The sequence below is a fragment of the Aplidium turbinatum genome, chromosome 7 (genome assembly GCF_918807975.1).
Source record: "Aplidium turbinatum chromosome 7, kaAplTurb1.1, whole genome shotgun sequence".
NCBI classification, from domain to species: Eukaryota; Metazoa; Chordata; class Ascidiacea; order Aplousobranchia; family Polyclinidae; genus Aplidium; species Aplidium turbinatum.
Window position 1 is genome coordinate 6,251,346 of NC_137478.1, and position 9,052 is coordinate 6,260,397.

The window sequence follows — 9,052 nt, forward strand, 5'->3', positions numbered from 1 at the left end:
TCGAATGGAAACCGCTTTCTAAATTGCAAACAAAGTTCCACAAGAAATCTTACACAATCAGTTTTGAACCTCCAAACACTTTTAACAGAAAGAGGTTCCTGTTCGAACAGGGCCATTGTTCGTCCACCATGGTGCACACAGCTGACATGCTCTTATGATTTTCAGCATTGCTTGAATCTATTGCTCCCAGGTTTCTGTGCATGATGTAATCTTCTCTGCTGAAGAGACTCAAAATATTGCTATATTCTGTAGAAACCATATAATAAAATACCCGTACAACTTGTACCCGTAGACGAAAATGCTCACACTGAAATTCCAATTTGTATGTACTTTTTGTTTATTTATTGCCAGCAAAACAATAAACTGAACTGATAAGATTTACCTTTTTAAGAAGATATTGCAAAAAACGAGCATATGTTTTGTTCCACAATTAACAAGTGCATCATAAATCCGTTTTACACCACCAACCTTGTCAGTCTTACATTGAGATTGAAAATACAAAACCAGCACTTCCCACTGCTCTAATATGCTGCAGATGATCTATTCTCGAAAAAGTCATTGTGTTTGTGCTAGTTTTGGAATTTTATGTTGAACTGTATCAGCAACATTTTGAATCAAAGAAAAACCATTCTGCCTTTTACTGCTTCTAGAAAAGTAAGATGTCAAATCTTTTAATAGTGACTCCAAATATGAAGGTAACACAGACACAGCATTGCTTGCACAGTCGTAATATCTACCGGCAGGTTGCATCCAACAGTCGTGTTTGAGTCTTGTAGGCCTAGCTTAGACAGCCTAACACCAATACCCCTGAGAAGCGTAATAAATAAATAAACGATGGCGTAATATCTTTATTACGGTAATTAAAACCTGCTAACAACAACTCACTAGGCTACTGTAGGCTACCTTACTGACTACCCTAGCTGAGGCAATGAACATTACTTTATCATTTTTTGTAATATTACAGTGTAAACCTTTTATCGAGGATACCAGTGCCCTAATACCGGGCAAGCTCTGTACAAAGTTACTAACAGAAAAACCTATATTTACCCAAATTTAAAAAAAGCTCAAAACCCATCTGTGGTAAAAAAAAAACAGATTTGGTGGAAAAACCTAGAGCTGGCATACCGCATAGCCTGCTTCACCTGACCCTGACCAGTGACCACTGACTTCTAAGGTTGCCAGATTTTAATGCCCTAAATATGCCAAATTTTTCTGTAAAATATGCCAAATATATAAACCAAATTAGAAACGCAAGAATTCAAGGTCAAAATTAGATAAAAAAAATGGAAAAAGGCTAAAAGGCCTATTCGCTTTTAGCCTAAATTGTCTAAGATAGGCTAACAACATTGTCTACGATATGCGAGGTTCTAAACAAGCAACAATCTAAGCAGCAAAGACTGTCTTTCGAAATAAACAGACAACAGTTTAAACAACGTTATTAGCTCAGTGCTGGTTACGCGCCTTGTTCAACAGTGCCGTTGACAGGATTTCTCGGGCCCGGTACCAATTTATTTTCGGGCCCCCTTCATCGACAAAGTTATGAATATAAAGTTTGTGTACAAACTTTTATTGAAGTCGTTCAACACTTTAAGCATGGTCATTTAACAAATCTTGCGCAATCTTAAAATTTCTTGAACCTTAAAACTTCCTATCTCTGTCTAGCGGTTGCTTTTTTGAACTTTTATTTGTCACATGGCGCTAGAGTTGTACTTCCCGGTTCTATTGATGTTTCACTGGTCATTCTAAGCTTACCAGAAAAAAATTTACAGCACTGCAGACAGTCAGAAAGTTTTCAATTTGATTTCGGAAAGATGTTTGGGCCTAGGTCAAAATTTTCTGCAATAAAAAAAGCGGTTTTACTTTAATTTTTAGTGCAGAAATAGGGATAGTAATCTTCTTACCTGTGCCATTTCAGTTTTTGAGTGTGAACAAATATTAGTCTGTTTATTTTGAAATTTGTGTTTTGGGTGATATCCATGGTTAGAGAAATCACTATAGCCTACTAGACTAAATTCTTATTTTACTGTTTGGTGGCAGAAGTGGCTATTTTACCACCAGAAAGCTGAAGTGGGCCCGGTACCCAGAAGGGGGCTCGGTACTTTTCCATCTGACGGCTGTTTTAAACTCTGATGGCAATTCCTTTAGATCTGACTATATTAAGATCTTGATAATGTTTGAAGTCGCGGGAATTTTTTAAATCCGGGCCCCTTAGATATTTCGGACTCGGGTCCAAAAGTACCACCTAAACCCCCCTGTCAACGCCCCTGCTGTTCAAGATCTCGCGGAGCTGGTTTGACTCTCGGGGTGTGCGCTTAATTGAGCAACGCATTTCAGGACTGCTCTCCATTCAGCGCACTTAGTGAATGGATGGAATAATTCTCCGGCAACAACACTTCAACAATCGGAAAACTTCACTCTGCCAATCTCGGTAACCGGCCCTGCGTCAAGAGCCTCTACAAGTATATGCGAAACTACCAGGAATAACCTATCAAAGCTTTGTCAGTCCGAGGATAAAGATTCAAAACCAACCAACCGAAAGTTTGCGACTATTTACAAACAGACACCATTGACTTAGAAGCTATTGCAATGAGTTCATTAGAGCAACCGACGCGAGTAATATGTAGCCTACTTCGGAGTTTTTTGATAGGCTATTTATCAAAGACTAAGCTTTAGGCTATAGCCTACAGTAGGCTATACAAATTATCCGGTGGACACATTTTATACTTTTCAAGTTCCACTGTCCACCGACTGGTGTCACTGAGCAAGAAACTGTCATGGCTCCGTTGTATTGAAAAGCATCCAGCTCCAGGCTTCAGCTGAGGATCGATAGGGCTGACATAGTGTGCATAACATCTTTAGCCCTTGACTACTCTTCACCACAGCATTGCGCATCTGCTTGATGCTGCAATCCCCATCGCCACAATATCGGCACTGCCATCAACAGCGCCTGGCGTCGTTCGTATGAAGCAGAAAGTTTGTGATCAGTCGAATGGAAGGACTTGGAGCCAACTTTTCGTCAGATCGTCAATTGTGCGGAGGCCTGTTATTCCATTGGGAGGGGAATAGATGGGACACCCAAAGATGATGTGGTTAGCTGTTTGCTCCGTCGCACCGCACTGACAAGCAGCAGAGTCCCTTATGCCCCAGCGTGTCAAGCAAGCATTGAAGCGGCCAACTCCCGTTCTTATTCGGTTCAGTGTCACCCACTCCCTTCTCTGAAGTTCAGAACCAAGTGGGAGTGAAGAGGCAGGAAAGACATCGAATAGAGTGAGGCGAGACTTTATTTTTGGCACAGTGCTCAATTCCTCGGACCAGGCATCTGACGTGCTGAAATCAGCGGGCTGGAGTTTTGCAGCATGCCTTACAAAAGGGCGCCGTGATGGTAGGCGTTGTATGATTGGGACATAGGGAGTGGATACGCAATCGTGTAGTATGTGGTTCGGATCAGCACAGGCTTTATTTACCAACGAAGACACCATCGCTTCTCTGCGTACATTAGCACGGGTGTGCAGGGCTTATAAAAGAGGGTCGGTGTTGGGATTTAGGAAAAGGGTCTAAAACAACTCTGCGAGGGAAGGAGCCATTGAGCTTAACAAATGCAAGGTCAGGGTTTGAAGTAGTTCCCCATCTATTAGAATAAAAACTGTCGGGTTGTTTTGGGTCGTAAAGCAATTTAGCATTAATTATGGAAGCCCAGTTCTCTAGTGTAGAGCCGTCACTATTGGTAGTAGCATAACTCCATTCCGTACTGTGCGAGTTAAAGTCACCAGCATATATACTTGGTGAGTCATAACAGGGAATAGAATCGGCCAATAGTTTGGTCGAGGGTGGTTTATAAACGTTAACCACTGTGATGTTGTCAACTTTTGTAGCAGCCCACTCCATTTCATCAGATTCCTTGCTGGAAGCGAGGGGAAGCCATGTCGCAGAGCTATGCACAAAAGTAGCAATTCCGTGAATAGCGCTATGGGTATAGGCAGCCAGTTCATAACCAGTGATTTTAAGTCTGGAAGAATCCACTGCGTGTGTTTCTTGTAGTAGGATAACAGTGGCGTTGGCAGTTGTGTTGATCAGATGTTCAATGACCGAAATTTTGGCTGATGTTAGACCTTCTACATTTAGCTGTAGCAGCGTGATGCCTTCCCTTACGGTGTTAGAATATACCTGCCCTAACAAGGGCACATGCTCAGGGGAGGCGTCACGCTTATCAGACTTCTTTGTCTGTGACCTGCAATTTTTGCAGTTTCTGCTTCTGATTGTCGTCATTAGCCTGAAAAAGTTTCCAGTTACCAGGATTCACCACGCGGAAGTAGACGACATGAATCCCTAGGCGTAAGCGCCTGGCGTAAGGTGACCGGATGCCTGCGTTCCACATCCTGGTATAATGTCTCTATTCTTGCTGGGATCCAACCTGCTGAGCTTGGTCACAAAGAAGTCAGTCTGCCTTTGGCCAACGAGCGTTAGAGCCAAACTACATTCTCCGCTCTTAATTAGGGTAGGTCTCTTCTCTTTTCACTTTTTCAAAAAAGCACCCTGTCAACTGAAATCAAAATACCAATTTTAATTGATGCCAGCCGCTCATTTTTACTCAATAAAGCTGACAAACACAGCATTTTGCTGCAAATTGGGAAGAAAATAAATAAAAATCTGAATGGAAGTAAAATATCATGAGATTCCGTTTTTTCATCTCCGATACCCCCTCATCAGCCTGTCCCTTTCGAGACGCTTGATTGTGCCTTAATCGTCTTCGCACCGGCGTTAGCCTTTGCCTTTCCACCATAGGTTACACCAACAAGGAGCGGCATCTTTCCTTAAAGGGCGGGGGAAACCCAAATTAACATTTTGAGAGTTTTTTGTTTCAGCGTGATGTCATTGTGTACAACATGCGTTTTAGAAAAAAAAAAACAAATTTTGTTGCTCTCGTCTCGCTACGGCCGCTTTAGTTTGATCCCCGTTTGCGAATGCCTCGCGCGCATCCAGCCTCGACGCTGTACGCGGTGACGTCACAAGGTACATACAGTATTGTTCGAATTAAAAAAATTGTTCCAAAAATTTCTTAAAAATTGTTCCAAACCGTGTTCGTGCAATATTGAAAGAAGGTGGAGGCCACATTAGGTATTAAACCATACACATCTGTTAAATTATCACAATAAACCAAAATACACAAATTCAGCCTGTTTTCTTGACAGTTTCAATTAATTCGAACAATACTGTTTGTACCTTGTGACGTCACCGCGTACAGCGTCGCGGCTGGATGCGCGCGCTGCCTCGCCAACGGGGATCAAACAAAAGCGGCCTTAGCGAGACGAGGGCAACAAAATTTGGATTTTTTTTTCCAAAAACACATGTTGTACACCAGTGGTTCCCAAACTATGGGTCGCGACCCAAACATGGGTCGCGAAGGGTCAGAAAATGGGTCGTGCAGAGACGATCTAAATCTGCCAAAATCGGACTGTTGTAAATTAATTTATAAATAAACTTTTTTTTCTTCTATTGAGCATCACACGCTTTTATTCGGCTTCTCTTATCAAAATCAATTATGGCAAGCAGTTTTACTGGCATTCAAGTCACTTCCATCAATAAATCACAGTACACGTAAATTATTCTTTAAGTTGACAACTTAAGATTTCTAAACTATTTTTTTTGATTTAAAGTTCATTTTTATCTGCGACCCAGGTGCTGCTGGCAAGCCGCTATGTACAGTAGGCTGTGTTGTAAAATGTTGTCAAACGAATCCTTAAAGAAGAACAAGTTAAAGAGACATCCGACGCATGTAAAAAATGAGCGCATTTTTAAGCACCGAGAAGAGGCACTGGAGCCAAGCCGGTTTGACTCAGCAACGAATCTAGCACTTTTACTTAGACTCTGAGCAAGAGGAGCTACAGTAGACCACCCTTCAACTGGTTGTCTGTGTCTTGTTTATAGCAGGCAAAGATTGCAAAAACAGTGGAGTGGTAAAATTGTTTATATATATATAGGTTGTCTGTGTCTTGGGTCGCGAGAAGTTCACCAAACTCAGATTTGGGTCGCGGTCAAAAAAGTTTGGGAACCACTGTTGTACACAATGACATCATGCTGAAACAAAAACTCGAAAAGTTAATTTGGGTTTCCCCGCCCTTTAACTACAAGTGTGGTGAATAAACCGTAGCACCATATCGTACCATCTTTAACCAACTTAATGGAAGCAAAACTTGATTGTGTTCTTTAGTTGCCCTTTTAAATATTCGGAAAACATTATCAACCGTGGATGTAAAAGGATAGAACCTCGGAATCATAAGCTAAAACAAGGAAGAAGATCTTCATTATCATGATGCAGTCTTTGTTTGTTTCAGACTGGTGTGGGTATCTGGTTTTCTCAACACAGCAAATGTTTTCGCTTCCTTTTTTAATTTCATTGTATCTATTGCGTTGTTATCTTTAACTCCTCACGCGACCTTGTCTATCTTTCATTTTTACGTGTTTTTTGGCCTTTCACTTTTCCTATTGTGATTAAAGAATAAAGAATCCCATTGAGTGCACCGACATTCCATTCTTTATGGAAACAGAAGTTAACTTCAATTTTATTTTTTATTGCTTCCGTAAACATGTAGAACGACAAAGTAAACACACGTATTTGCTATCAACAAAACAAAAAGATGACAAAGCCAGAGGGGAATGCTTCTGTGAAACAGTGTTCATCACTGTAGCGCACCCAGCATGGGGCTAAGGGGGCTCAAGCCCCCCCCAAACCCGCCACCAAAAATCAAGTTTTTGTATGTTCCCGATTTATACCTTTTGCTTACAGGTTAGATATGAATAAGACACAGGAATACAACAGGGCTGATCATTATAACAATATATTTTACATATTTACAAATAGTTTTAACACTAGAACGTTTTCGACTTAACTTAAGCCCTCATCAGGAACCTGAAAATACTGTATCTGTAAAAATACAATAAATTTCAACTATTAGGAAAAGGCAACTACGTGAATAACTACAAAAAAATTTGCTCCACAGGGAACATGATACCTACATCAAGTAAATGTTGAGAAAAATAGACGCGCCTCCAGCAAATAAGTTAATTTTTTGTTTAAATTTGGGTTGTAGCTTTTGATTAACACTGCTTCCTGAATTTTGATGTAAAATTTGCCTTTGCGTAAAATTTTAAATGAATCAGCAGAGAATTTTCGATCGGTACATAAAGAACACTCCATGATTAGGTCTTTGATGGCACTTTTAAAGTTCAGATGCTCTCGTCGTCAAATGTCTGGTCTCTGGTGGACATACCGATGTAGGCTACCGTAGCCTACGTCAATGCTGAATCACACGGACATGTAAAACTGTATACGAAATTTGAGCAGAAAGACGAAGGCGTTTTAGGACTTCAGTTGAAAATACGAACTAATTTTGAATGTTTTGTAAGTAGGAAAAACGTCCACATCAAATTTAATGTTTACAAAATTCGTGTTTTGTTTCAAACTGTTTTCGTGCTAGTTGTTGTTTTCGCACTTATGCAAACAGAAAGCTAATTCTATTTTGTCATACATGAGGAAAAAGTCAAGATCTATAGATTGCGAGAGTAGACGTAGGAATGTAGGATGCTGATGGTGCTAGTAACATGGGGTTCACTAGGCCAACTTGTAATCTGATTGAGAGAACAAATCCTGATGTATCGGCAACCGGTGGGTTGTGGGCCGTGAGTGCCTTAAATATTAATCAAAGGGATGGGTATTGGCCTAGTCACTGTCACTCGGGGGCGTATTCTCAAGGAAAGCATTGCTTCCTCTACCAAAATTTAAAAAAAAATTTTCAGTAAAACGATTTCGTAATTTCTTTACCTGAATACGAATAGAACAGTTTCTAACTCATGTCCCCGTCTAGGTTTTAATTTTAAAAAGTTGGAAGCTTACGGAAGCAGAGATTCGTACCGCATCTATTGCTCTCGTTTTTGCTATACGAAGAAACAAAGGAAAAAAGCAGATCAAAGTTTACGCGATTTACGTTTCTTTTAACTAATCTGTGGAAGCAATCTCAGAGTTACTTCCTGTTGGGTATTATTCCGGTGCGTAGCCTAATGAGAAAATCTAAGGCTTTGGGGTTATATTTGCCTCGCAAGGAAAAGTTTGAGCCTAATGTTAGATTTACACTGATATCCTGGCTACTACAGCAGTAGGTAGCTGTAACTGAGCAGTTAAGCTGAATTTTTGGTGTTCTCTAATTTGAGCCGCAGTTTTTGCCCTTTGTTAAGAGCTACCTTTCATTTTAAGTTAATAGCTGTTTATCTGCTCATAAATTTCATACAAATATTACCCTAAAAATGTTTCCAGAAGGCACTATAATCCATTATTTGAATGTAGTTTTGCAAAAATTTTCCGGGGGGGCATGCCCCCGGACCCCCTAGAATACGCGTGCCTTCGGCACGCTTTTGCCCCTACGACTTTCATTGCTTCCCTTGCTCAACCCACCAAGATACGTCACTGCTGTCACTATTCTCGCAAATCACTCAGCCGACATTTCTGAATTAGCCCCCCCCTAAACTTTTTTCTGGGTGCGCTACTGGTTCATCAATCAGTATCGTTAATTTGCACGGAAATCAAACCTATCTTGTTGAAAGTTAGAACTTGAAATGCAGAGGACACGAGCAATCACTCCCACAACAAAACAATATAAAGCGGTCTGAGTGGTCTCGACAGGGTAGCTGTTTTGTTGGTTAACTGCAAAGTTGAATTAACAGCCGCCATCAATGATTAATTGTTAATTTCAAATACCAAAATAAAGTTACAGTCTTCTGTTTTGATTATGTTTGTGTTTCTATTGTCAGTTTGCCTTGTTCTTTGTTAAGTAAAGGGAAGAGCTAAGTTTCGATATCATTTACGACCCAATTAATGTTAGTCAACATCACTCCAATGACGCGTAGTTGTTTGTAAATGTTTAACTTACAGTATTTTTGTGTGTTAATTTTATCAGTCACCGTAAACAAGTGCCATAGCCCATATAGGCTAATGCAAGAAATTTTAAAGACAAATGTTCGACGGTGGTGAAAAGAGAGCGCAAAGTTAATGGTGAAAAAT